General features: G+C 44.3%; 1 protein-coding gene across 1 annotated transcript in view; it reads left to right on the forward strand.

The window, feature by feature from the left end:
- Positions 1–6,105: 6,105 nt before the first annotated feature.
- The window catches only part of LOC129696654 (zinc finger protein 407-like), a 528,355-nt gene continuing 508,589 nt past the window's right edge, over positions 6,106–25,871 (forward strand). Inside the window, 1 exon segment of the mRNA XM_055634746.1 lies at positions 6,106–6,211. The gene's annotated coding sequence lies outside the window, so the exon portion shown is untranslated.

Consider the following 25,871-nt stretch of genomic DNA (forward strand, 5'->3'; position numbering starts at 1 on the left):
AGGGACATGTACAGGGGCATTACAGGGACCACGAAAGGTAGGTGAGGAATTTAAATTCAGTTACTTAAGTACATTCTTAATAAAATGCGAGGATTGGTTACAGTGATGTTGGAATGACTGAATTACTGGTGAAGACAATAATTCACTAAAGTTATTTCAGGAGGAGAATCAACTAATCTGACATGCTCTGTTATATAGATTGCACCAGGTACTCAGCAAAACTATCAGTAGTTAGGAATGGTGATTAAATGGCAACATTACTCATGATTTACACATCAAAAGTATAAAATAATTGTCCAAGTAAAGTTGTAAAATTCAGTACAGTAAAGCTCCATTAATATGGGGCCCTGTGGTGATGTCAGATATCCTGGATTACGAGATGTTTTTTCAATTCATGCCCATTTGCAGTTTCTGTTTTTCACATGCTACATGGCGATGTGATACACTTTCCAGTAAACCTGGTGAACTGAAATGTTGTGGGAAATATACAAACACTTTAGACCCTGGCTCCCACCACAAATCCACCCGTATTCCCAACCCTCAGTGTTGTGGACCCCAACCCCAGCTCCAACTGCATTCCTGGACTCCAGTCCAAACTCAAGACTTAGCCACACTCCAGACCACCTGTCCTGGCTGCTCATCTGGCTTGCACACTGGAATAATTTCCCTGATTAATGAGTAAACCAAATGAAAACCATTGGGATCTCCAAACAACTGGATGTCGGGTTCAGGAGCTGTGGGACACAATGGATGGAAAGCCATGACATTTTCACAGTGTTCAAAAGTGATAATAAGACTAAAATGCTGGTGATGTTGGGGACCCAACAAAAAGTGGCACTGCAAGGCCACGCATCAGTTATTGTGCAGCTTATCGATAGAGTAAAATGTTCCTTTGAGTACTATTGGCGTCAACAAGATCTTCAGCTAAGGTATGTTAAGCCTGTGGTCAGAACAGTGAAAAAGTGAACAAGCGATGGCATTGAAAACCAACAGTCCTGCTTTGACTGCACTGATTGGAATGTGTTCAGGAAAACAACACAAGCCTCGACGAATATACAGACACTGTGACATCATATGTCAGCTTTTGTGAGGACAGTTGCATTCCTACTAGGACCCGGATATGGTTCAACAATGACAAGCCGTGGTTTACAGCAGAACTCAGTACAGGCAGGCCAAGTACAAGCTGAGAAGAGGGATCAGAGCTGCCAAGGAAATGTGCTCTGATAAGTTGAGGAGCAAGTTCTCAGCTAATGACTCTTCTTCAGTGTGGAACGCTTGCAAGAAATCACCAGCCACAAGAAGAAAACCCGTTGCTCCTTGGACAATCGGCAGGTGACCAACGACCTGAATGAGTTCTACAGCAGGTTTGAGACACCCTCTCCCCCAGCCACTTCTCCCACCCATATTCACACCTACAGCCGGAGTCCTGTCCAAAGATCCTATAGCAAGCAAGATAGCCCACTTGACGAAAAAGACGTAGTAGAGTCATGGGCAGAATCATGGGTAATCTTCGGCCCCATTTCCATAACCAGCTTCCATCTCCGCCATCTTTGTCCGCCATAGCTGAGCACTAGTACGGAGACGGAAGACGGTTACGGAAACATCCTCGTAAAAATCAAAGATCTTTGGTAAAAATCTTCTCCTCATTTTCTCTTAGCCTCTCTGCCCCGTTAAAGAGACTCACTGACGGGGGGAAAGAGGGCGGGCATGAGATCCGAAGCTGAGAACAGACGGCCCTTCAGTTTCTTCCCCCATCACATTCACTAACCGGCTCCCAAACTCTGGACCGGTCTGCTCTTCACTACTCCTCTACGTCGCTGACTGTCGGACATTTATTCCTCTTTATGCCAAATTGGCTGTGCTGGAACGGCTCTTTTGTTCGGCCCGCCCCAGTGCTGCAGCAGTTTGGTGGGGGTCGGGCTCGTACCCCAGTTCTTACTTTGATATTGAGCATCGATTTCCCTCATCAGAGAAACGTTCCTCTGGAGATCGAAAGGCAGAGACTCGGTTGAATCCAGTAGTCCTCCACATAGTTCACAGCGTGCAGCTGCTCCCCGTTCGCAGGTCTCAGCATCTTGCAAGCTACATTTGTTATTTGTTGGGGCAGAAGGGGTGGGGAGCAGGCGGACTTTCCTTGGGCTACACTCGCTCGCTCACTCGGTCGGTCGGTGCACGCCTCAGCCCCTCACTCTCGCTCACTCTGTCTTTCTCTTTTTGCGGAAAAAATAAACAACCAATTTTGAAAAGGCACAGCGGAGACAGAAAGAGGGAAAGCGTGGATTGGAAAGGTCTCCCCTTTTACACTGCCGTGTGGGCACTGCCTCTTTGCCCTCAGTGCCCCCTCCACCCTTGCACAGTCCGATCCCAATCCCGGGGCTTTGAATCCAAAAGAAAAAAATTAACAGAATTATAATTTATTAACATATTAATCATTAACAAAAAATAACAGAATTATGAATCAACAGAATCTAACACTATATCACACACACAAACTGTTTCCCCGCAATGCTGATTACACTGCGAGAGGGATATACAAAGTCGGGTCGGATCGGGTTTCCTGAAATGGCCGACGAAAAGGCTGACATTCCGCTCCGTTGCGTACTACACGTCAGCCCATTGGTTTTAGCAGGAGTGCACTATCTTGCTTGCAATCGGATCTTTGCTCCTGTCTGCAAATACTGGACCCTTCCCCGCCCACTCCTCCACAAACCAAAACTTCACAACGACTTACAGCCTGACTCCAGTCTGCAAAGACTGGGCCCTTGTCCACTATCCACCCCCTCCTTGCTGCCCAACATCAGTCTGGCCACTTCACAATCACTAACAATAGCAATTGAGGAGGTGGAAAATCTGTTCAGGGGACAGAAAAGTCGGAAATCTCCAGGACCGGACAATGTTTCCCCCTCTAACCTCAAGCTCTGTGCCGAACAATTGGCATCAGTCTACACAGACATTTTCAATCGGTACCTGCAAACCTGCACTGCCCATGCCTGCTTCCAAGTTTCCACTATTGTGGTGACGTTGAGTATGGCTGCCTTGCCTGCAGCTGTTCGACCTTACATCCTTTTTTATTTTTAGTCTGTCAAAATGTTTTGTTTTGGAGGTCTTTTAGTCTTTTAATGTGGGGGATGGGGAAACCGTTTTCTCAGTCACTTCCTGGTCGAGGATGCGTCTATTCTCCGAGTCGCATCTTCGCCCCTCCTCGCGGCCTACAATCTGGATTGGCATGGCCTTTCCTGCTGGACACCGGACAGAGCTTCAGCTTCAGCAGCGGTGCAGCACTGAAGTACCATCGCGGAGTGGACAATGCCTTACTGCAGTCAGCGTGTAGATCTCCGGAGTGCTGTGACGGCTGATTTTAACACCGTGAGCTGTGGTCTGCGGAGCTTCCAGCCTTGGACGGCGCTGATTTTAACAACACGGGGCACTGGGATCTTTCGCTGAGGATTGCCGTGTGGAGCTCCGTCCAGCTCGACTTGTGGACTTCGGGAGCCGTGGTCTCCAGTAGGAAGCGGCCGATTCGGAACTACAGGCCGTTCTTCTGTTCCGACGCCGGACGACCATTGAAAGACGTGCTGGCCCAGCTGAAATATTACAAACCCCCTGTCGTATGCATACCGGGACAATAGATCAGTGGATGGTGCAGTCAACAAAAGGCCTGCACTTCATCCTCCAGCACCTAGACCGTCAGGGGACCTATGCGAGGGTTTTGTTTGTGGATTTTAGCTCTGCATTCAACACCATTGTGCCAGAGCTACTACACTCCAAACTCTCCCAGTTGACTGTGCCTGAACCCCTCTGACAGTGGATCACCAACTTCCTGACAGAGAGGAAACAGCATATGAGGCTGGGAAAGCTCATCTCGGACCCGCTGACCCTCAGCTTAGGAGCATCACAAGGCTGGGTACTCATCCCTCTCATTTACTCTCTACACCAACGACTGCACCACCAAAGACTCCTCTGTCAAGCTTCTCACTCCCCAGTGGCCTACCATTTACTGTGTAGGTTCTGCCCTTGTTAGCCATCCCAAAATGCAACACCTCACACTTCTCTGTATTAAGTTCCATAATCCATTTCTCAGCCCACCTGTCTAATCGATCCAGGTCCTGCTGCAATCTTTCACAACCGTCTTCATTATCTACAAAACCACTCACTTTTGTATCATCAGCAAACTTGCTAATCTTGTCCTGTATGTTCTCATCCAAAATCATTGATGTAGATGACAAACACTAACGGGCCCAGCACTGAACCCTGAGGCACACCACTATTCACAGGCCTCCAGTCTGAGAAGCACCATCACCCTCCATGGTGCCAATTTCCTATCCATTCAGCTATCTCTCTTTGGATCCCATGCGATCTAACCTTCCAGAGCAGCCTACCATGCGGAACCTTGTCAAATGCCTTACTGAAATCCATGGACACAACATTTACAGCTCTGCCCCCTTTGACCTTTTTGGTCATGTCCTCAAAAAAATCAATCAGATTTGTGACACACGACTTTCCTTGTACAAAATCATGTTGACTATCCCTAATCAGCCTTTGCCCATCCAAATGCCTATATAAACTATTCCTCAGAGTACTCTCCAGTAAGAATTAACGTGATCTGCAAATTAGTCAAAACTGAACACTTTGTGGAAAGGCAATTGGATTGTTCCTTCGAAGTGCAGGGTTAGGGACAATTATAAATCTAAGTGCAACATCAGCACTGAAACACAAAGGGGACAGCTAGTGCAGGACATCATACAAGCCACTCATTAAGCTGTAATGTCATTGAAGGTCTGAACAATATTAGGGCAAATTAAACTCAAAACATTTAATATTTTTAATTGGTGCATGGAGTTACCAACTCTGGGTGGCTGTGTTCCTGTACCTGAACCTCTGCCTATCATTTTCTTGCATTTGCTTTAGGTGACTGGAAATATGATTTGGACAGTGCACGCTGGGGAAAGCGGATGAGCTCAGCTAGAATTCTGCTGGGAATGCCACATGCCAAAGTGCTGAGATAACTTAGTTTTCTATAGTTTATCGAAGAATGGGCTTTATCTGATTTATAGAAACATAGAAATTAGGTGCAGGAGTAGGCCATTCGGCCCTTCGTGCCTGCACCGCCATTCAATATGATCATGGCTGATCATCCAACTCAGTATCCCGTACCTGCCTTCTCTCCATACCCCCTGATCCCCTTAGCCACAAGGGCCACATCTAACTCCCTCTTAAATATAGCCAATGAGCTGGCCTCAACTACCCTCTGTGGCAGAGAGTTCCAGAGATTCACCACTCTCTGTGTGAAAAAAGTTCTTCTTATCTCAGTTTTAAAGGATTTCCCCCTTATCCTTAAGCTGTGACCCCTTGTCCTGGACTTCCCTAACATCGGGAACAATCTTCCTGCATCTAGCCTGTCCAACCCCTTAAGAATTTTGTAAGTTTCTATAAGATCCCCTCTCAATCTCCTAAATTCTAGAGAGTATAAACCAAGTCTATCCAGTCTTTCTTCATAAGACAGTCCTGACATCCCAGGAATCAGTCTGGTGAACATAGAAACATAGAAATTAGGTGCAGGAGTAGGCCATTCGGCCCTTCGAGCCTGCACCGCCATTCAATATGATCATGGCTGATCATCCATGATGATCATGAACCACCTCTGCACTCCAAGACCCTGTACAACTGCAGTAGAACCTCCCTGCTCCTATACTCAAATCCTTTGGCAATGAAAGCTAACATACCATTCGCTTTCTTTACTGCCTGCTGCACCTGCATGCCTACCTTCAATGACTGGTGTACCATGACACCCAGGTCTCGCTGCATCTCCCCCTTTCCCAATCGGCCACCATTTAGATAATAGTCTGCTTTCCCGTTTTTGCCACCAAAATGGATAATGCAGAGGGTGTGGCCATAGATTAAAATCATCAAGCGTCCAATTATAGCTCTAATGTACTCCATTAAGCCGGGTGGGTGGGTGAGTGAGTGGATAGGATACTGACTGCAGTATTTAGGGTGTGAATGAACCTCTTGACATAGAAGCTCAACCAACCAGCAACCAGGAGCACGTGTTCCTGGTCACGTGGGCGGGTGGGGGGCGCGGGGTCACGTGGCCGCGCTCAGTGCCGTCTCCGCGCATGCTCAGACTGTTTCCGCGTGACATCGACCCGCTGCTACGGCGGGCCACTTGTGACCAAGTACGCGGCGAGCGGACGCCACTTATTCGGCTCAGGTACGTGCAAATAACCAAACGATTTGATTTACTTTCGCAACCGCAAGCTTCGGAGCCGGTGCGCGGGCACTGCGGGTTCCGCGTTATCTCTGTGCGGCGGCGGCGGCGGCGGAGAGAGCGGGCGGCCCGATCCGAGGCTTTTTGGGCCTCTGCGCTGCCGTCATCGCAACCGCCGGGCAGCGGCCGTTGGTGCGGGGGGCGGGGCCGGGTGGCGCGGGGGCGGGGCCAGGCGCGGCGATGCTGCGCTCCGGTTGGTCGCTCCGCCCGTCACTCGCACGGACGTCAGCGCGCCCCTCCCCCCGGCGCGGCGCAGCACAACCAGGAAGTGGCTGCACGCCTGTCCAAATCATATGGCATCCAACTAAAGCAAACGCAAGAGAATGATAGTGCCCTTCAGGGAAGGTTCAGAAGCGAAATATTTCCAGGAACACAGCCAAGTAGACTTGGCATCGCCATGCATCAATGCCCAATATTGATAGGAGGAGCAAAGGAATGGTGGAGGTCCATTCACACCCTGAACACTGCAGTAAAGATCCTGTCCTGTCACTCGGCTTATTGGAGTCTACTAAGGCTATAATTGAACGCTCAATTATTTTAATCTATGGCCACACCGTGTGCTTAAATAACATGTGGCCCATTCTTAAATTAACTAGACTGACTAAGTTATATCAGCACTTTGACATGTGGCATTCCCAGCAGAATTCTAGCTGTCGTCATCCGTTTCAGCAGCGTGCATTATCCAAATCACCTTTACAATCACCTCAGTAAAGCGAATGCAAGAAAAAGATAGTCAGATCCCTTCAGGGAATTGTAAGCGATAAACCTCCAGGAATGCAAGTCTAAGATCTCAGTCTACTCCACGACTGAAGGGGAAGGAGTTGTACAGTTAGAATAGAATAGTTTCTTTATTGTCATTGTAACATGAGCCATGTACAACAAAATTTAAAAATGTCAGCCAGTCAGTGCACCATTCAAACATTTCTAAAAGCTAACGATACATACAAGGTAAAATATTAAAAGATAAACAACTAAATAAATATCACGAAAATAGCACGCATAAACACCCAACCCTCCATCCTTCTGTCGATTTCACAGTGTACCACAGTCCCTTAGTCTGTATCGCCCCTGCGTTCCTTGGCGGCTACATTTAGTGCTTTTATAGCAGTGGGGTAAAAACTGTTTTATAGTCTGTTCGTCCTTGTCCTTGTAGATCTGTACCGTCTGCCTGACGGCAACAGTTCAAACAGGGAGTGTCCGGGGTGGGAAATGTCCTTTATGATGCTCTGGGATTTTTTGGTGCAGCGGGAACTGTGTAAGTCCTCCAAGGTAAGGAGAGGGCAGCCAACAATCCTCTGGGCGTTGTCAATGGCCCTCTGGAGCGCTTTCCTCTGAGCCGCTGTGCAGCTGGTGTACCACACGCATACACAGTATGTTAGTATGCTCTCAATGGAGCACCGATAAAAGCACAGCAGCAGTCTCTGAGTGATGTTATTCTTCCTGAGCACCCTCAGGAAGTGCAGTCTCTGCTGGACCTTTTTCAGCAGCGCAGTGGTGTTCACGCTCCACGTCAGGTTCTCCTCAATATGGATTCCCAGGAAGCGGAAATCCGCCACCCTCTCTACACAGTCCCCTCTGATAGTCAATGGTACCATGTCCGTTTTGTTCTTCCTGAAGTCTATTATTACTTCCTTTGTCTTTAAGGTGTTGAGGAGCAGGTTATTTTCTTCACACCACACTGTCAGCTGCTCCACCTCATCCCGGTAGGCGTACTCGTCCCCCCCGGAGATGAGTCCCACCACCGTAGTGTCATCCGCAAATTTGACAATGGTGTTGCTGTGGTGGGCGGGGGTGCAGTCATGTGTGTAGATGGTGTAGAGCAGGGGGCTCAGTACGCAGCCCTGTGGAGAGCCGGTACTGAGGCTGAGGGCCGTGGATGTATGATGGCCCACTCTGACTCTCTGGCTGCGACCCGACAGGAAGCTATTTATCCACGTACAGGTGGAGTGTGGAAGTCCCAAGTCCCCCAGTTTGTCCACCAGTTTGTGGGGAAGGATGGTATTAAAAGCAGAGCTGTAGTCCACAAAGAGCATCCGCACGTAGCTCCCCCGCTGCTCCAGGTGAGACAGTGCAGCATGGAGAGCTGTGGCTACAGCGTCCTCTGTAGATCTATTTGCTCTGTACGCAAACTGGTGGGGGTCAAAGCTTCGGGGCAGGAGTGATGTGATATGACCCCGGACCAGTTTTTCAAAACACTTCATCACCACTGGTGTGAGTGCGACTGGCCGGTAGTCGTTGAGGCTGGAGATGTTGGTTTTTTTGGGCAAGGCAAGTTTGATAGCCACAGGGAAGATGGATCACCTGTGATGTTTTGTTGAGAATGGGGTTAGGAGGAGAGATAGATCAGCCATGATTGAATTGCAAAGTAGACTTGATGGGCCGAATGGCCTAAATCTACTCTTATTCCTTATGACCACTTTAACTGATTGATTGATGTTGCAGCCTCCTTAAAATTGACCTGGGCAGCCTCTCAGCCATGGCTGCTTCATCCGTGTTGTCATGCAGGGAACGCGCCAGGCAGTTTGGTGTAGAGTCGTGAGAGTTATGCAGCACCAAAACAGGCCTTTTGACCCAATTCACCCATGCTATCCAAGGTGTCATCCTGAGCTAGTTAAGCGCCTACATTTGGCCCATATTCGTCTAAATCTTTTCTATCCATGCACCTGGCCAAATTTCTTTTAAACGTAAATGTACCCAATTCCACCACCTCCACAGCAGCTCGTACCATATACTGTTTGTACCAATCCCTGTCTGAAATGTTGTCCTTTGGGTTCCGTTCAAACCTTCTCCCTCTCACCTTAAACCTATGTCCTCTAGTTTTAGATTCCTCTACCTTGATAAAAAGATGATAACCATTCACCTTGATGATTTCATAAACTTCTTCAAGGTCGCCCTTCAGCTTCCTTCCCAAGGAAAATACTCCCAGCCAGTTTCTCCGCATTACTCAAGCCATCTGGTCCTCCTACTATTCTTGTCAATAATTTCTGCTCCATTTGTAGATTAATCACGTCATCCCTGTGCTATATTGACCAGAACTGCACGCAATGCTCCCCGTATGGTCTCTCTAATGTCCTATACAGCTGTAACTGGACATCCCAACTCTTTCATTTAGTTTAGTTTAGAGATACAGCGTGGAAACAGACTCTTCGGCCCACCGTGTCTGCACCAACCAGTGATCCCAGCACATAAACACTATACTACACACACACACACACACACACACACTAGGGTCTAATTACACTTATACCAGCCAATTAACCTACAAACCAGTAAGTCTTTGGTGTGTGGGGGGGAACCGAAGATCTCCGAGAAACCCCTCAGGTGAAGAAAGTACAAACTCCATACAGGCAGCAGCCGTAGTAGGCAAGGCCCGCCTTAGGAGGTGCGGGGCCCAATTGGGAACAATTTTGGTGGGCCCTAGGTTCCCAGCCAAGGTTTGTAAGCCCTGTTATTTAGTATATATTATGAAATTGTACACTAGGTGCTATGGATTATACACTGTCTTAATTTCTCCTGCTCTTGTCTGACTGTCAGTACCTCTGCTGGCTTCCAACCTTTACCGTAGCTGCTAATTACAATTAAATTACATTATGTGATTGGACACAATGCCCTTGGAGACAGCGGCTGGTTGGACGCGAGGCGACCGATTTGTTAATTGGACAGGAATTTTAAGGGAAGCTGGTCGGTGATTGGACGCAACCCCCTTAGAGACAGCGATTGATTGGCCGCCAAATAATCGGGCACAGAAAATTGACAAATAAGAAAACAAAAAAATCGTAATTCCGATTTAAATCTGATATAAGGTACATAGGGTGGGTATCGATTAATTCTAGAGCCATAATTGCCACATACATACCCAAAAGTAGAAATGTAGAAAGTTACAATGTGTAAAAAAATAGATATTATGAGCTTTGTAGTCTCCTTGTACCAATCAAACCCAAATTCAAAATTCTATATTTTGAAAATGGGCAAAGCTAAAAGTAGCAGGTTCTCTAGAAAGGCTTATCCTAAAATAATGGATCGGAAGGGTGTGATTTTCAGTCAGAATGTCTGTATCATTCAGTCAGTGAGCTCTTGGTCTGGAGCCCTTCTCTATTACCCCTCTACATAAAAGCAAAGTGTCAATGCCTCTTCAAGGTCTACTAATCCACCCATAGCTTCAGTCGCAAATACAGCTGAAGGGATTTGGCACTCAGGCAACGCTATGAATTTATATGAATATTTTAAATCCAAAAGTTTAAATCGTTCAAAAACTACAATGACAACGTGATAAATAACACTAAATAAAACTGAATCAAATAAAGGCAAACAGAAGAACTAACCTTGAAGGAGAGAGAAAAAAGCAACACATTTTTCTTATTTTTTAAACATTCATATAATATTCCTAAATGACGGGTACAAATGACTAAATAACGTGGGTGGACAAAAATGCTGGAGAAACTCAGCTCATGAGATGCTGCCTTCGATTGGTCCAGCATTTGCAGTTCCTTCTTAAAATAACGTGGGTGAAAGACTGTACCTGCACAGAAGAAGCCCGTGCTCGCGATCTAGAGCCCTTAATGATGGTAAGTTTTATGAAATTCTGCCGTGAATTTTATTCAAAGGAACGCGGCGTCATTAATACTTGGTCAAAACACAATTATATTGACTGAGGAATGCAGATCGATGTATTGGTGACACATTGTATAACTATGTGTTAACTACTGGCTGTTAACAAGTGCTAACAGTGGCAGTTAACAAATCGTTTTTGTCTCAGTTGAATCAAGTGATAAACGACTCCAATCTTTCTGCAGTATTCATTAAACTCGAGCTGGAAACTGAAATGTAGGGGAACGCCGTCCTCCTGCTTACCCCCCCATTTCCATCACTGGTCTCGGTGACAGTCGAAGACAAGCATAACGTACAACATCTTTACCACTTTGTTTCCCTTTGGTCGATATGTGCACAGAAAGATCTAACAAACAGAAAAGACCAGGAAATGAGTAAAGAATTGGCATTGGTCTTAGAGTTGGTTTCTGTGTAATGAAAGACATGCCTCTGATACTACGGTGCCCTTCAGTGCAGCTGAAGTGTTTATATTGATGTTATCTATAATAAGACTAGAGGCAGTAACTTACTGATGCAATGGTGAAAGAGCGAACCTCTTGAACTACATCTGATGCAGTTGTCATTGGTACCGCTACTCTGCCCCAATCCTATAGATATCTGAACATATGGAAGCAACTCTTTATCATTATTTTTAATACTCTTGAAAGGATCCTGTGTTGGTTATGGATGAAATTGACACCAGTTTGTCTTAACGTTTCAAATAAATCTGTTTTTAAACAGTAGAATTGTTAATAGGATTCACAAGTCATTTAGATTTGTCAATTTTCTGAATACATTTTGAAATATCTTCTCTTTTGAAAGCCAGAGAGGTCTTTTAATTATTTCAAGTTATTTCAACCATCACTTTTTCTCACACATCTCACTTGCATCCTGGTCCCCAAGGTGAGTACACGAGGATTGGGCTGGTATAGAGAGATATTTTGTCATTTGGATGCCCCATTTATTTTAGCCATTGTTCCACAAGTATTCTTTAATTGTTTATTGATTAACTATGTTATAGAAACAGCAGCAGCTGGAAGGGAAATTTCAAGGCATGTTTTTATTTGAGGAGCTCAGCTTTGTAGAATCTTCATGACATTACATAGAATACACAGTTTACACCACCAGTTATGCTCCACCTGAGCTTTCTTTTGCCATTCCTCAGATACTTCTGTCAGTATAACCCTATATATCCCCTTCTTCACCTGCTTTTTCCCAATCTCCCCTTCAATGCATCCTACACAATTCACCTCTACCATGTTCTGTGATAGTAAGTTACACATTCTCACAACATGTGGCATTGTCAGAAGAGTATTCTTTATGCAGCTGGACTTCTTGGTGAATATCGTACATTGATGGATTTACTTTACAAGTGAAAACAACCCTTCTGTGTCCGCTTTTTCACTCTTGTAGTTTTTGAAGCTCTCAATTGTCACCTTTCTGGTATAATAGAATGATACAGCACAGGAACATGATGCACTTCAGCCCACCATGTCTGCACCAACCATAATGCTCACCAAAAGTAATACCATCTGAGTGCATGTGGCCCTGATCTCTATTCCATGCCTGTTCATGTGTCTGCCTAAATACCTCTTAAATGTTGCTATCATATCTGTTTCAACCAGTTCCCCAACCTGCATATTCATATCTATCATCCTTAATTCTCTGTGTGATCTCTCCAGTGCTTCTGTGTGACATGTCCAGTGTTTTCATATCCTTCTAATAACATGGCAGAACAATACACAATATTCTACCGTGACCTAACTCGGGTTTGGTGCAATTTAGCATAATACTCTTAACGATTCTTTCTATGAAGAGTGAAGAGGCGGCGCAGTGGTAGATTTGCTGCCATCCAGTGGCAGAGACCCGTGTTCGATCCTGACTATGGGTGCTGTCTGTATGGAGTTTGTATGTTCTCCCAGTTACTGCATAGTTTTCTCTGAGCGCTCCAGTTTCCACTCGCACTCCAAAGGTTTGCAGGTTAATTGGCATCGGTAAAAATTATAAATAGTACCCAGTGTGTAGGATAGTGCTAGTGTACTGTGTGATCACCAGTCAGCGCGGACTCGATGGGCCGAAGGGCCTGTTTCCGCGCTGTATCTCCAAACTAAACAAAAATGAACCCGTCTCTTTTTGGTTTATGGGTTTTCAAACTTGTGGCAGAACTTAAAGAATCTGTTGTATTTGTACTCTGAGATTCCTACTCCACCCAGAGTTATACCTTTCAAGTGATAAGCGACCTTCCCAATTGTTATAAAAATGTACGTTCTCGCATTTAACTTTGATGAACTTAATTTGCCAGACCCTTGGCCACTCTGCAGTCCATTAAGACTCTGTAATAATACTGGACTCAGTATTATTCCCGAGTCTTAATGGACTGTCCCACTGTATGAGGTAATTCAAGAGTTCTCACGCGTTTTCCCCTGATTAGAACTCAGAGAACGCCCGTAGCGGGTTTGTAGGAGTTCGTGGATGTCTCATAGTGGCTCGTACGAGTAAAAAAGTAACAATTTTTTTCATCACGAGTAATTTTTTACTCGTGGACATTTTTCACAGTGTTGAAAAAACTTCATGAGTTTACCGGATTTCCCGAGTACCTACCGTTACTCGTACGAGCCGCTACGGTTCCCTCTGCTCTGGAGGACTGCCAGTTCGTCTTCCTGCGTAGCGATTCTCATCGGACATCTCTCCAGCGGCCGTACGAGGGTCCCTTCCGGGTCCTGGAACACGGCTCGTCCACTTTCGTCCTGGACATGGGGGGTCGGCGTGAGACAGTTTCGGTTGCGCGGTTGAAGCCGGCGCATGTTGACATTGATCGGCCGGTGCTGGTAGCGCAGCCCGACACGCGAGGATGCCCTACGTTTAGGGTACCTCCTCCAGTGCCTACTCCTTCCACTGCACCTATTGGTTGCCCGTTCCTGTGCTGGCCGTGGTGCACACCCGATCTGGTCGCCACGTGCACCCTCCTGTCCGTTTCGTGCCTCTGGTTCTTCTTGGGGGGGGGCGGTCCTGTGGCGGTCCCTGGGGATTAGGCCACTGCTTGGGTCATCCCCCTCGGCTCTTGAGGGACAGGGCGATTGTCTGCCCACGGGGGTTTCCCGGTAGCTGGTCCGGGGGCGTTCTGTGTGTTTGCCATGATTCATTAAACGACTTCTGAACCTGCCTGGCGTCCGGCCTTTTCCTGACCTCGTCCAGGCCACTACTCTATTGTCCATTGAAAACTTTTTCAAATGTCTGGGGGAAAGGAAAATCGCTTCAGAATTATGTAAACCTCAGCCCTTCAGGATTCTGGGCAAATGAGGCTTCAGTTTTAATGCTGATTGCTGTTAGCAGAACCACCGAATCACCAGTGAGTGTGCTGCTTTTGGCACAGGAATTGTTAAGGTTCATTTTCTTAAAACAGACAACTTACAATAAGTTAGGTAAAACCAATACAAGCTTTACTGATCATTTAACCAGCGAGAGTGCTAGGAGATACAAAGTCAAGCATACAGCAGATACTTAACTCCTCCCAGGTCATCACTCTAATGAAGAAAGACATACAGCATCTTTTATACTGTTTTGGAAACATGGTCACATGTTCATACAGAATGGCAGCAATGAAGTCTAACATATCAATCACAGCTCTACCCATTCAAAGCATGCTTGTCACTAATACAGTACTTCTCATGCTATGGTTATATTGATTACGAACTTTAGTTACGAAACCCCAAATAACAGGTCAAAGGTATATCATCTTAAACAATGTAAGGATCCTTATCAATTCAGTATACAGAAACTTCCAATGTTTCAGAAAGCTTATCCTCTCTTAAGGCTTCTGTTTACAGAAGCTAGAACCCTCTCAGGAAGTACATCCCCTCTCACCATTGTCAATATATTTTGCTTGGGCACAACAGGAAGCAGCTTAGATGCAGTTTGAATGCTGGCTTCCAATTTCCTGATTACTCAGCCCTTCTACAGGACCCAAATTTCAAAGCTTTCATTTACTCAGAACCCAAAACCCAAAGAAGTCAAATTAATCTTTACTTAATAAAATACATAAAGTATTCCATTATTAACTAGGATATTATCAGAATCTATCCCAAATCATTTCAGTAGCATGGTGAAGGGATGATGAGAAGAGATATTATTCCTTACCATTGCATTATTTTACTGTTGAATGTACAGGTACCACAGTATCAAGTGTAGTTGGCATTTTGGTATTTTTGCAGTTTCTGTGTGAGTTTGTAATGAAAAATGAGCCCGTTTACCCTTAGAGGAGCCTTGTAATTCCACAAGTTTTGGAAAGTTGTGGGAATCTATTTTAAGAGTTTTGCCATTAATACACTAGTCTTCAAATTATTGAATAACAACAGCCATTTTTAATGGAGAAATTGAGTGCATTGGAGCCTCGGTGGGTTGGAAATCAAGTAATATTTGACGTCAAGCCATGGAAAGACTTGTTGGCACTGAAAATGTAGAGCTGGATTGGCTGGTTCTGCTGAGACCATAGAAAGAGTACATGGAATGGATTCATGTGGAAAATTAGTATCGTGCCAGCGTTACAATTTCAAAATATGTTGAACATTTAACAATTATTCTCTCAGGAAAGAAACCAAAAATAGCTTTATCATGTGTGCCATTTACAACCTTGTTTTTTTTTGGTAGTTTTGTTTAGTTTAGAGATACAGCACAGAAACAGGCCCTTTGCGGAGTTTATACGTTCTCCCCATGACCTGCATGGGTTATCTCCGAGATCTTCGGTTTCATTCCACACTCCAAAGACGTACAGGGTTGGACCCGGGCCCCTGGCGCTGTAAGGCAGCAACTCTACTGCTGCGTCACCGTGCCACCACCGTGGTAGTTCCTCTGGATTGAGGATGGCTTAGATCCTCTCCTGTTCAGAGGTGTCTGATGAGGCCAATATGTCATTGCACAGGCAGGGCAGTTGGTGCTTATTGAGGCGTGGGGTAGATAGTTTGTGAGACGTTTTATGCAGGGCAGTTGTGAGCTTCTAATGCGTGCACTCAAGGTCCTCAACAACATCAACAATTCCCCCTCTTCACTGTGAGCTGCCATGGCCTGAACTTCCCAGGAGTCATAGAGTTATAGAGCCCTATAGGATGGAAACTGGTCCTTCAGAATGAAATGAAGAAATCAGCTGATTTCAATACAGAAGCATCATGATGACGAGCAGATAATTTGATCGTGTGATATTGGTAGAAAGAAAAATATTGTGCAGAAAACTGAGCAACCCCTGAGAGAGCAGACGGTTAGCTACGGTGCAAATATAGGATTTTGAATCATTCATCATGGAATTAGACCCTTTGGCCCAACTTATCCATATCAACAAAGATGCCCATCTTAGCGAGCTCTTTGTGCCCATGTTTGGCCCATTTCCCTCTAAACCATTCCTATCCAAGATTCTGTCCAAATGACTTTTAAATGCTGTTATTGTACTTTCCTCAACCACTTCCTCAGGCAGCTTGCTCCATATAGCCACCACCCTCTGTGTGAAAATGTTGTCTTTCAGGTTCCGATCAACTTTCGCTTCTCAACTTTAACCTATACCCTCTTGTTCTTGATTCCCCAGCCTTAGGAACAAAAGACTCTGTGTATTCACCCTATCTATGCATGGGGATTTGACGAGGTGGTGGTGCATTTTATCATGAAGGGTTTGGCCATTCTTGAATCTTTCTCTCTGTCTATCTGGTAGTCTCTTCCTGTGACAGAGCAAGAAATTGGTGTTGGGTAGGGGAACAATATGGGCTGCCTGTCCAACAGAGCTGATTGAATGTGGCCAGCGACTTAGCACTGACGACGTTGCCCTTGGTTGAGCCTCCATCCCAGTAAGAGCTCAAGTTGTTACTGAAGAAAAGAGCTGAATTCAACACAGGAGCACCCCACACAATAATGATGCTGAGCAGATAATTTGCTCTAGTGATGTTGGTAGAAAGAAAAATATTGTAGAGAAAACTGACCAATCTCCTGAGAAACTGCTAGTTCTCTTGGTGACATCCTTATTTCACTTGGTGACATGAATGTAGAATGTTCACTGTTGCTATTACCTTGGTGCACCAGTCATTGAAAGTGCTGGGTGGGCGGCACGACTCACGTCGCAGCGGCCTCTGCAGTCCATCTGTCTTTTTTTAGTTTTTGTCTCGTTTGAATGTAGTTTTTATATATTTTTTAACTTTTAAAATCTTTCCCCTGCACGGAGAACCCGATCTTTTCTCTGTCGGGTCTCCGTTGTCGTTGGGGCCGAGCACCGTGGAGTGGCCTCCAGCCGGAATGACCTGGGACTCCAGTCGCGGAGCTGCTGACCTACCCACCATCGCGGAGCTGGCCGAGTTTGAAGCGGGAGGAGCTGTGGTGGCGCTCTGCTGCGGCCCGACCCCAGGGATTTGTAGGGCTCCAGCTGCAGGTCTGGTGGACAGTAACACCGGGAGCTCGCGGGTCCCTGCTGGGAGACTGCTTTTTGGGACTTCCGCAACGGCGACTTCTCCCGCCCGAGTTGCGGGTTGAGGATGACTTGGAGCGGGGCCTTACATCGCCCGGCGCGGCTTTAAATGGCCGCGGGACTTGCTAGCGCATGCCGGGGGCTCCAACACCAAGACCCGGAGCAGGGCCTTGCATCACCTGGCGCGGCTTTATAATTGCCGCAGGACTTATTAACCACCGCCCGCCGGGGGCTTTGACTCTGACATCGGGAGGAGAACGAGGAGTGCAGGGGAGAGATAAGACTTTGCCTTCCATCACAGTGAGGAGGAGATTCACTGTGATGGATGTTTGTGTAAATTGTGTTGTGTCTTGGTTCTTCTTGTTTGTATGACTGCAGAAACCAAATTTCGTTTGAACCTCTGGGTTCAAATGACAACAAATAAATTGTATTGTATTGTATTGTGCATGATAAAGAATGCAGCCTTTACTGTTGCTGGTGCTGGAACTGTTTATTTAGGCTCTAGACTTTAGAGATACGGCATGGAAACACTGACCAGCGATCATCCCTTACACTACTGCTACACAAAGGACAATTTTACAATTTGCAGAAGCCAAGTAACCAGTAACCTACAAACCTGTATGCCTTTGTAGTGTGGGAGGAAACCTGAGCACATGGAGAAAATCCACGCGGTCACAGAGCGAACGTACAAACTCCGTACAGACAGTACACGTGGTCAGGATCGAACTCGGGTCTCTGGCACTGTAAGGCAGCAATTCCACCACTGGGCTGTTGGCTAGTTAAGCAATGGTGTGACTGTTTCAGTGGAAGTCTTTGTAATGGTACATTGATTGATTACCAAAAAAAGTTGTTGACTGGAAGTAGCTTCTCAACTGCAAAGTAATCTTTTCTAATCTGGACCTTGCGAGCCAAGTTGTCATTTGCAGAATAAATAGTAAGAGGCAGGGCATGGGGTTGAACTCTTTGGGAATATGTCTAACTAGAATTGGCAACCCAGAGTCTGGTCCAGAGTGAAACTGTGACTGATCTCTAAGCCTGGAATTGAAAATGGAGTGGAATTTGAAGTAAGCAAAATTGTTCTCCCTGTCACAATATCATTGCTTTTTGACGCTTGCCTGATGATATATGAAGATGCTTGTCCAGATTATATGGTCAGTGGTGAGGAATGACCTTTAACAAAACTGCCCATAAACATGTGGTTGGCCCTGTGGATTGGATTTTTCCTTTCCAACGCACTACTTGATCAGGTCCTTTCAAAAGTAGAGTGCCTTGCAATAGAGATACTGTCAAACTATCTAAGATGTACACTTTGAAGTATACTGTAAAGCAGTAAACCAGCAAATAAACGTCTCCAAGTTATAAATAAACCTTTTAATGTTTATAGAGAGCAAAATAATGATTAGGATATACAATCTAGGGGTAGGTTGGAGTATTTACTCTGATATTTTGACTCCTTGTGTAAAAAATAGTATTTCACAACAGGATAGGTTCTTCAGCAGTAATTACGGTTTAGTATGTTGCTTAAAAATCTGTTAGCTTTCATTTAAGGTTGTGATATTTTGAGTAATTTTTCACAGAAGGTGGTATTCCATCTAATCAGTGATTCTGTGTTAATTGTCCCAGCCAAGGTTGCAGTAGTACACTTTGCAGAACTTTACACCTTGTTTCACTAACAGTTACTTCTGAATTTCTGCATTTTAATTGTGCATGTGTAGATATCAAATTTGCTGTAAGATTTAGATTAATGATTGCAAGTGGCTGCTGTTGAATTTGTTACCATAGAGAAGGGGTTAGCTGTGCAAACAGAGATGAGGAACGAGCAGCTAGCATTCCAATTCAGCTGGCTGTTATTACATGGCAGACACCCCATTAACTGCCCAGAATGCTGCGATGAGCCCCACATCATAGCTCTGAGTGGCTACATTGCTCCCTCTAGTCCCTATACCAGCTCTGCACACCTGTCCGTGGGGCAATGAAGGGCAGGGATTCACCCAGAAGACCAGAGTGGAAGGACAAACATTATTTCCATATTACCAATGTAGTGTGCAATACACAGCCCAAAGCAGATATATATTTTTTAAAGATAGTGGGCTACGTACTTGTGCTTTCTCATAATGGCAAATGAAGAGGACTGTAACAAATCTGTGCTCTGAAATTTAGCACCAAATGACACTGGTATATTGTACGTACTGAAACCTTTGTGCAATAAAGGGCAATGCCAATATTTTCTTTCCTAATTGCTCCTGTACCAGCAATAAACTCTGCTTTGCATTTTTTTAACTGTTCAGCGGAACATCAGATTGACAAGGACTGAAATCTTGTTAATTGTTTAGCACCATCCATTACAAAGCTATCCAAGGTGCTGCAGACTTAATCAATATTAAGAGGGCAAAATCTTCAACATTTACATTTTGACGGGCACTTCCAAAGTTGCAAAAAAAACTTGTAACATGTGTTGTTGCTTGAAGTTTCAAATGTTTTCTAAATCTTTTTAACCCTATTCATTTATTAAAATATTGCAATCATTTCTGGCTTAACATGAATTAGTTTATCATACAGCAGATGTCCTCAAGCTTTTGATTCACCCATGCCAGATAAAGAACTGCATTTGCCCTACCTATTCCCCTCATTATTTTATATACCTCTATAAGATCACCCCCTCAGCCTCCTGAGCTCATAGGAAATATGTCCAAGCCTGCCTAACCTCTCCCTATAGCTCAGGCCCTTGAGTCCTGGGAACATAGAAACATAGAAAATAAGTGCAGGAGTAGGCCATTCGGCCCTTCGAGCCTGCACCGCCATTCAATATGATCATGGCTGATCATCCAACTCAGTATCCTGTACCTGCCTTCTCTCCATACCCCCTGATCCCTTTAGCCACAAGGGCCACATTTAACTCCCTCTTAAATATAGCCAATGAACTGGCCTCAACTACCTTCTGTGGCAGAGAATTCCAGAGATTCACCACTCTCTGTGTTGAAAAATGTTTTTCTCATCTCAGTCCTAAAAGATTTCCCCCTTATCCTTAAACTGTGACCCCTTGTTCTGGACTTCCCCAACATCGGGAACAATCTTCCTGTATCTAGCCTGTCCAACCCCTTAAGAATTTTGTAAGTTTCTATAAGATCCCCCCTCAACATTCTCGTAAATCTCCTCTGTACTCTTTCCAGCTTAATGACATCCTTCCCATAGCCAGGCGACCAAAACTGAACACAGTACTGCAAATATGGCCTCACCAATGACAACTGTAACGTAACGTCCCAACATCCATGCTCAATTTGTTGACCAATGAAGGTTAATGTACCAAATCCCTTCTCGATTACCCTATCTACCTGTGACTGGCTGAGTTTTTGTTTTTTTGTTTGTCTGTTTTTGTTAAACATTTCAAGATCTTAAGGATATGTACCAAAAAACCACATGAGGAGATGTTTGGAAAGGTACCCAAAAGCTTCGTCAACGAGGGAGGGGGATTTTAAGGAGTGTTTACGAAGAAGGTAGAGCGGAGGTGCTTAATATAGCAGGCAGAAGAGGAAAATTAAAATCTGTGATGTGATGGGAGTCTGGCTACTGCACCCAGCTCTGACAGCACGTGACTGCATAGAACACAGCACAGTAATATGTCCTTTGGCTCAGAATGTCTGTGCCAACCATGAACTAACCCCTATCTTCTTGCACATGATCCATATCCCTCGATTCCCAGATGTTCACGTGTCTGCCAAAATGCCTCAACACTGCGATGGTATCTGTTTCCACTACTTTCACTTGCAGTGCATTCTAGGCATCCCCCGCTCTCTGTGAGTATTAAAAAAAAAAACATGCTCCACTCAATTCCTCAAAACTTTTCCCTTCTCGTCTTCAACCTATGCCAGCTGGTATTTGACATTCCTACCCATATAACCATATAACATATAACCATATAACAATTACAGCACGGAAACAGGCCATCTCAACCCTTCTAGTCCGTGCCGAACACATAATCTCCCCTAGTCCCATATACCTGCGCTCACACCATAACCCTCCATTCCCTTCCCATCCATATAACTATCCAATTTGTGATGTACAATTTACCCTGCATAAATGACTATCTAGCACATCTATACAATCAATGAAGTTGTGAACCAATTGTGTTTTTATTGGGTCCAGCCATCTGTGTAACCATAGAATGTAGTTGACCAACATGTGAGTGTCTAGTGTCAAGTTGGGGGAAAAATAATAAGGACTTGGGTTTGGATTAAGTTCAGGCTGTCTTTGGTGAAATAAGTCCCCGGTCTAGTCTCCCTAAGACAGGCCATCCATCTCAAGCTCCATCATGGGAAAAGATCATCAGATGGACAAACGGAACGATTCAAGAACCTGCTCAAAGACTCTTGGAAAAAAATGCAACTTCTCCTGCCTCCTGGGAATCCCTGTCAAAGTATAGATGGAGTATTTGGGATCTGAAAACCTTATCTCTATATGCCAGGAGCAAGTGGCAGAAGGAGCTTGTTTACCAGCCCATCCCATCCCATCCCATCGGCCACTTCCTGCCCCATCTGTGCTAGAGATTTCCACAGTCCTGATCCGTTATCTCTGAGCTTACAGAACCGGAGTAAAGGAAATTGGTCCTCAATTCCAGGGAATTGTCTAAGAGGAGAAATTGTGCAAGATGTATGGCATTCTTTCAGTTAGTTCAAAAGAGCAATTGGTGAGGAAGAAAAAAACTCACTTTGCTCGGAGAAAGTCCAAATCATAAAAGGCTTTGCCCTTCTAACTAACTTATACCTGGCCTAAAAGATAACTAATCCAGAGAGCAGGCGGAAAAGCAAATAAAATATTTGAAATTCAATCTTAAGATTCTGTGGATCTTAAACATTGAATTACATCTTGCACCTTGATCCAAAAATATCTTTTGTAATGTGTTCACTGTCATACATTTTAAGAAAAATGAGGCTTTGTGAGGAGAAATTGACAGATTGTAAAAGAAAGCCTTTGCAGTACTGGTCACTTCAGTGTGTCTTCGTGTGCTCCCTGTGATGTGGATTATAAAGGCAGAAATTGGAATGAGAGGTATCTGAATCACATAAATAAGGTTCTCAGAGGGCAATTAAGAATCAACTTTATTGGTGGATCAGAAGACATATTTATCCCAGACAGCACATTTCTTTCCCTGAAGGACATCAGTGAGCTAGATGGATTTTTACAACAATCCTGTCACCGTCACTGATGTTTGCTTGATATTTCAATTTTAATTAACTAAAATTAAATTCTTCTGCTGCAGTGATTAGATTTGGACTTGTGTCTGCATCTGTAGTCCAAGTATGTATTCAATGTAATGACAATTAGTTCAGCCCCAATCATTATTCTACTTTTTACTTTAGAGAAACAACGCGTCCTTCGTCCCACCGAGTCTGCACCGACCAGCGATCCGCGCACGCTAACAATATCCTAAACAAACTAGGGATAATTTACTATTTTACCAAGCCAATTAGCCAACCAACCTGTACGTCTTTTGAGTGTGGGAGGAAACCAGAGCACCCGGAGAAAACTCACGCAGGCCACGGGGAGAATATACAAATTCCGTACTGTACCCATACTGTATCCATACAAATAACGAAAGACCAACTATAGCATATTAATTTGTCCATGCAATAAATATTGAGGTATCATCCAATCTTCTTTCAAGTCCATCTTGTTACAAAGTTGACATCGCAGTCATCGTCCATCCTGAAAAGGACGCAAGTTTCCGGCGACAATCAGTGGGAGCCATCACTTGTTACAATAGATGATGGTGGTAGCAGAATTAGCTCAGGATACTTCCAGTTTCCAGCCCCGCGACGTGGACGCTTCTGCTATGGGGCCATCATCCAATAAATTCCAAGGATTTAGCTTTCCTGGTCCTTTTCATGTTTTGATTATTAAGAAACTTCCAATGTGAGTCTGATATTTACTTTTCATTAATTTGAATCTACCTCTGCCTTTGCATGGTCACTTATGTTCCACATTAACCACTCTCTGGAATGTTAGCTGTTATTTATATCATAAAACCACTTCAGCCATCTCTAATGGTCCAAAGCCCAGGTTTCTCCAGGGTCTCCTCCATAACCTCTGACAAAGGAGATCAATCCTATGATTCTTCCCTGCATTATCCCCAATGCCTGCATATCATCCTCCTGCCTCAGTTAAGTTGAATTAGATTTTTTGTGGTTGTGCTATAGTTTGACCAAAGTACAGGTAGTTCTGCTATAAAACAGTTGTTTGCATTCCCAAGTAACCTTGAATCATAGAAAATCACATTATTAAAACAAATGTCCCAATAGGGAAAAGAGGGTTAACAGCGTGAGTGTTTAACAAAGTTTTGTGATACGAACAAAGTTATTTTTTACTTTAATAGCTATAAATATATTTTACTTACTGCAAGCTGAAAATGCTAAAGGCTTTATGTTACATTATTTAATAGAGTATAATTGCACAATTGTCAATAGAAGTGATTGTTTGTTAATTTCAGTGGCCACCCACTTAAAACTGACAGCCTGTGCTCTGAAGAGATCACCGTGTATGATTTCTGTGGGGAGGTTACATGGCAGCAACATTTTTTTTCTCAAGACTTTTTTTCTGGTTGTTAATTTTCAAAGCATCGCTTAAGTGGCTCCCTAGTTATCAATCTAAAATATGTTATATGCAGTTTGTTAACTGCACAAAACAGTGTTCCCTAATTCATGTTTAGTATTTTGTTGCCTATCCTTTGCATGCAATAACTGCTTGAAGTCTGCAATTCATGGACATCACCAGCTACTGGGTGTCTTCTCTGGTGATGCTCTGCCAGGCCTGTATTGCAGCCATCTTTAGCTTATACTTGTTTTTGGAACCCTTCAGTTTTCGCTCCAGCATATAAAAGGCATGCTCAATTGGGTTCAGATTGGGTGAGTGACTTGGTCACTCAAGAATTCACCATGTTTTAGCTTTGGAAAACTCATTTGTTGCTTTAAGGGCCTGTCCCACAATGCGAGAAAAAAAAATCAAACTCGTGGTACCTCATCACAGTTGAAAAAACTTAGCGTTTCCGCGTTTCCCGCTAAGAGACATCCACGAGCTCCGACGTACCCGCTACGTACATTCTATGTACTTACCACGAGTTTGATTTTTTTTTTAACTCGTAGAAAGCTCTTGGGTGAACTCGCATCGTGGGACAGGCCCTTTAGCAGTATGTTTGGGATCATTGTCTTGCTGTAGAATGAACTGGCGGCCAATGAGTTTTGAGGCATTTGTTTGAACTTGAGCAGATGGGATGTGTCTATACAATTCAGAATTAATTTTTCCAGAACTGTAGTTGCTCTTTTAAGTACTTCTTGGCAAACTGTAACCTGGCCATCCTATTTTTGCAGCAAACCAGTGGTTTGCATCTTGCAGTGTAGTCTCTGTATTTTTGTTTATGAAGTCTTCTGCGGACAGTCATCCACACATGACTCCTGAATAGACACTCCAGCAGTTTGTGTCTATCTTTGGTATAACCAGCAACTGCAGTTCCTTCCTAAACACTTTAGATAACTTTTGTAATAGATGGTGCTAGAAAAACAAACATTTCAGAACATTATTTAAGATGGTATGAAAAAATTTAAGAAGCTGTCAAAAGACAGACAGCATACATTCTGTCGTGTACCTGCTGGTATAATGTAGGTAGCAACAAAACAAGAGCTAGGAATCCATTGTGTCCACAGGTGTGAACATTGATTCAATGTAGCACCTCTGGCCTGGAAGTAAGATGGCGTTGAAGTGATGCAATTCTTTGCGTGTTGGCCCAAGAGGATCTACCAATACCAATACCTCCACTCAGTACCACTGAAAGCTGGATGCCAGCTCCAGGTCCGCAGCACTACTTTCTGACCCAGTGGTGTGAGTTCTGTTAGTGGGTAATTTTGCCATGATTGAAAATTAAAATGTTTTGCTATATGAATAGATGCTTTAACATAAATTTTAAATCACAGCTTTAGCAGCCGGGGCAGTACATGCAAAGAAGCGCTTTTGCCAATGCTCTGGGCATCATAGTCAGCATGGATGAGTTGGGCTGAAGGGCCTATTTCCATGCTGCATAACTTTATGACTTTATATCAATTTGCTAAAACTCACTTTGAAACTAACTAGAAAATATTTTGAAGTTTGTATTTACTTATGTTTTGTCCGGCCGTTTTACCTTACTGTATTTTATTGTCAGTTTGTGTATGCAAACTGACAATACCTTTGTTTAGGTGACATACTGCTGATTAATTCATAGCTCATAGGAGCAGAATTTTATTCTGAGGCTATGCCCTCTGGTTCAAGACTGTCCCACTAGTGCAAACACCCTCTCCACATCCACTCTAGCCCAACCTTTCGTTATTCAGTAAGATTCAATGAGATCCCCCTCTTCCTTCTAAATTTCAGCACCATTTATATGATCATGCGGTAGGAGCAGAATTAGGCCATTTGGCCCATTGTTTATACCTTCTAACCCAATTTTCCAGCCTTCTCCCCATAACTGACACCCGTACTAATCAAGTATCGATCACTACCTTAAAAATATCCACTGACTTGGCCTCCACAGCCTTCTGTGGCAAAGAAATT

The sequence above is a fragment of the Leucoraja erinacea genome, chromosome 4, assembly GCF_028641065.1.
Source record: "Leucoraja erinacea ecotype New England chromosome 4, Leri_hhj_1, whole genome shotgun sequence".
Lineage (NCBI taxonomy): Eukaryota > Metazoa > Chordata > Chondrichthyes > Rajiformes > Rajidae > Leucoraja > Leucoraja erinaceus.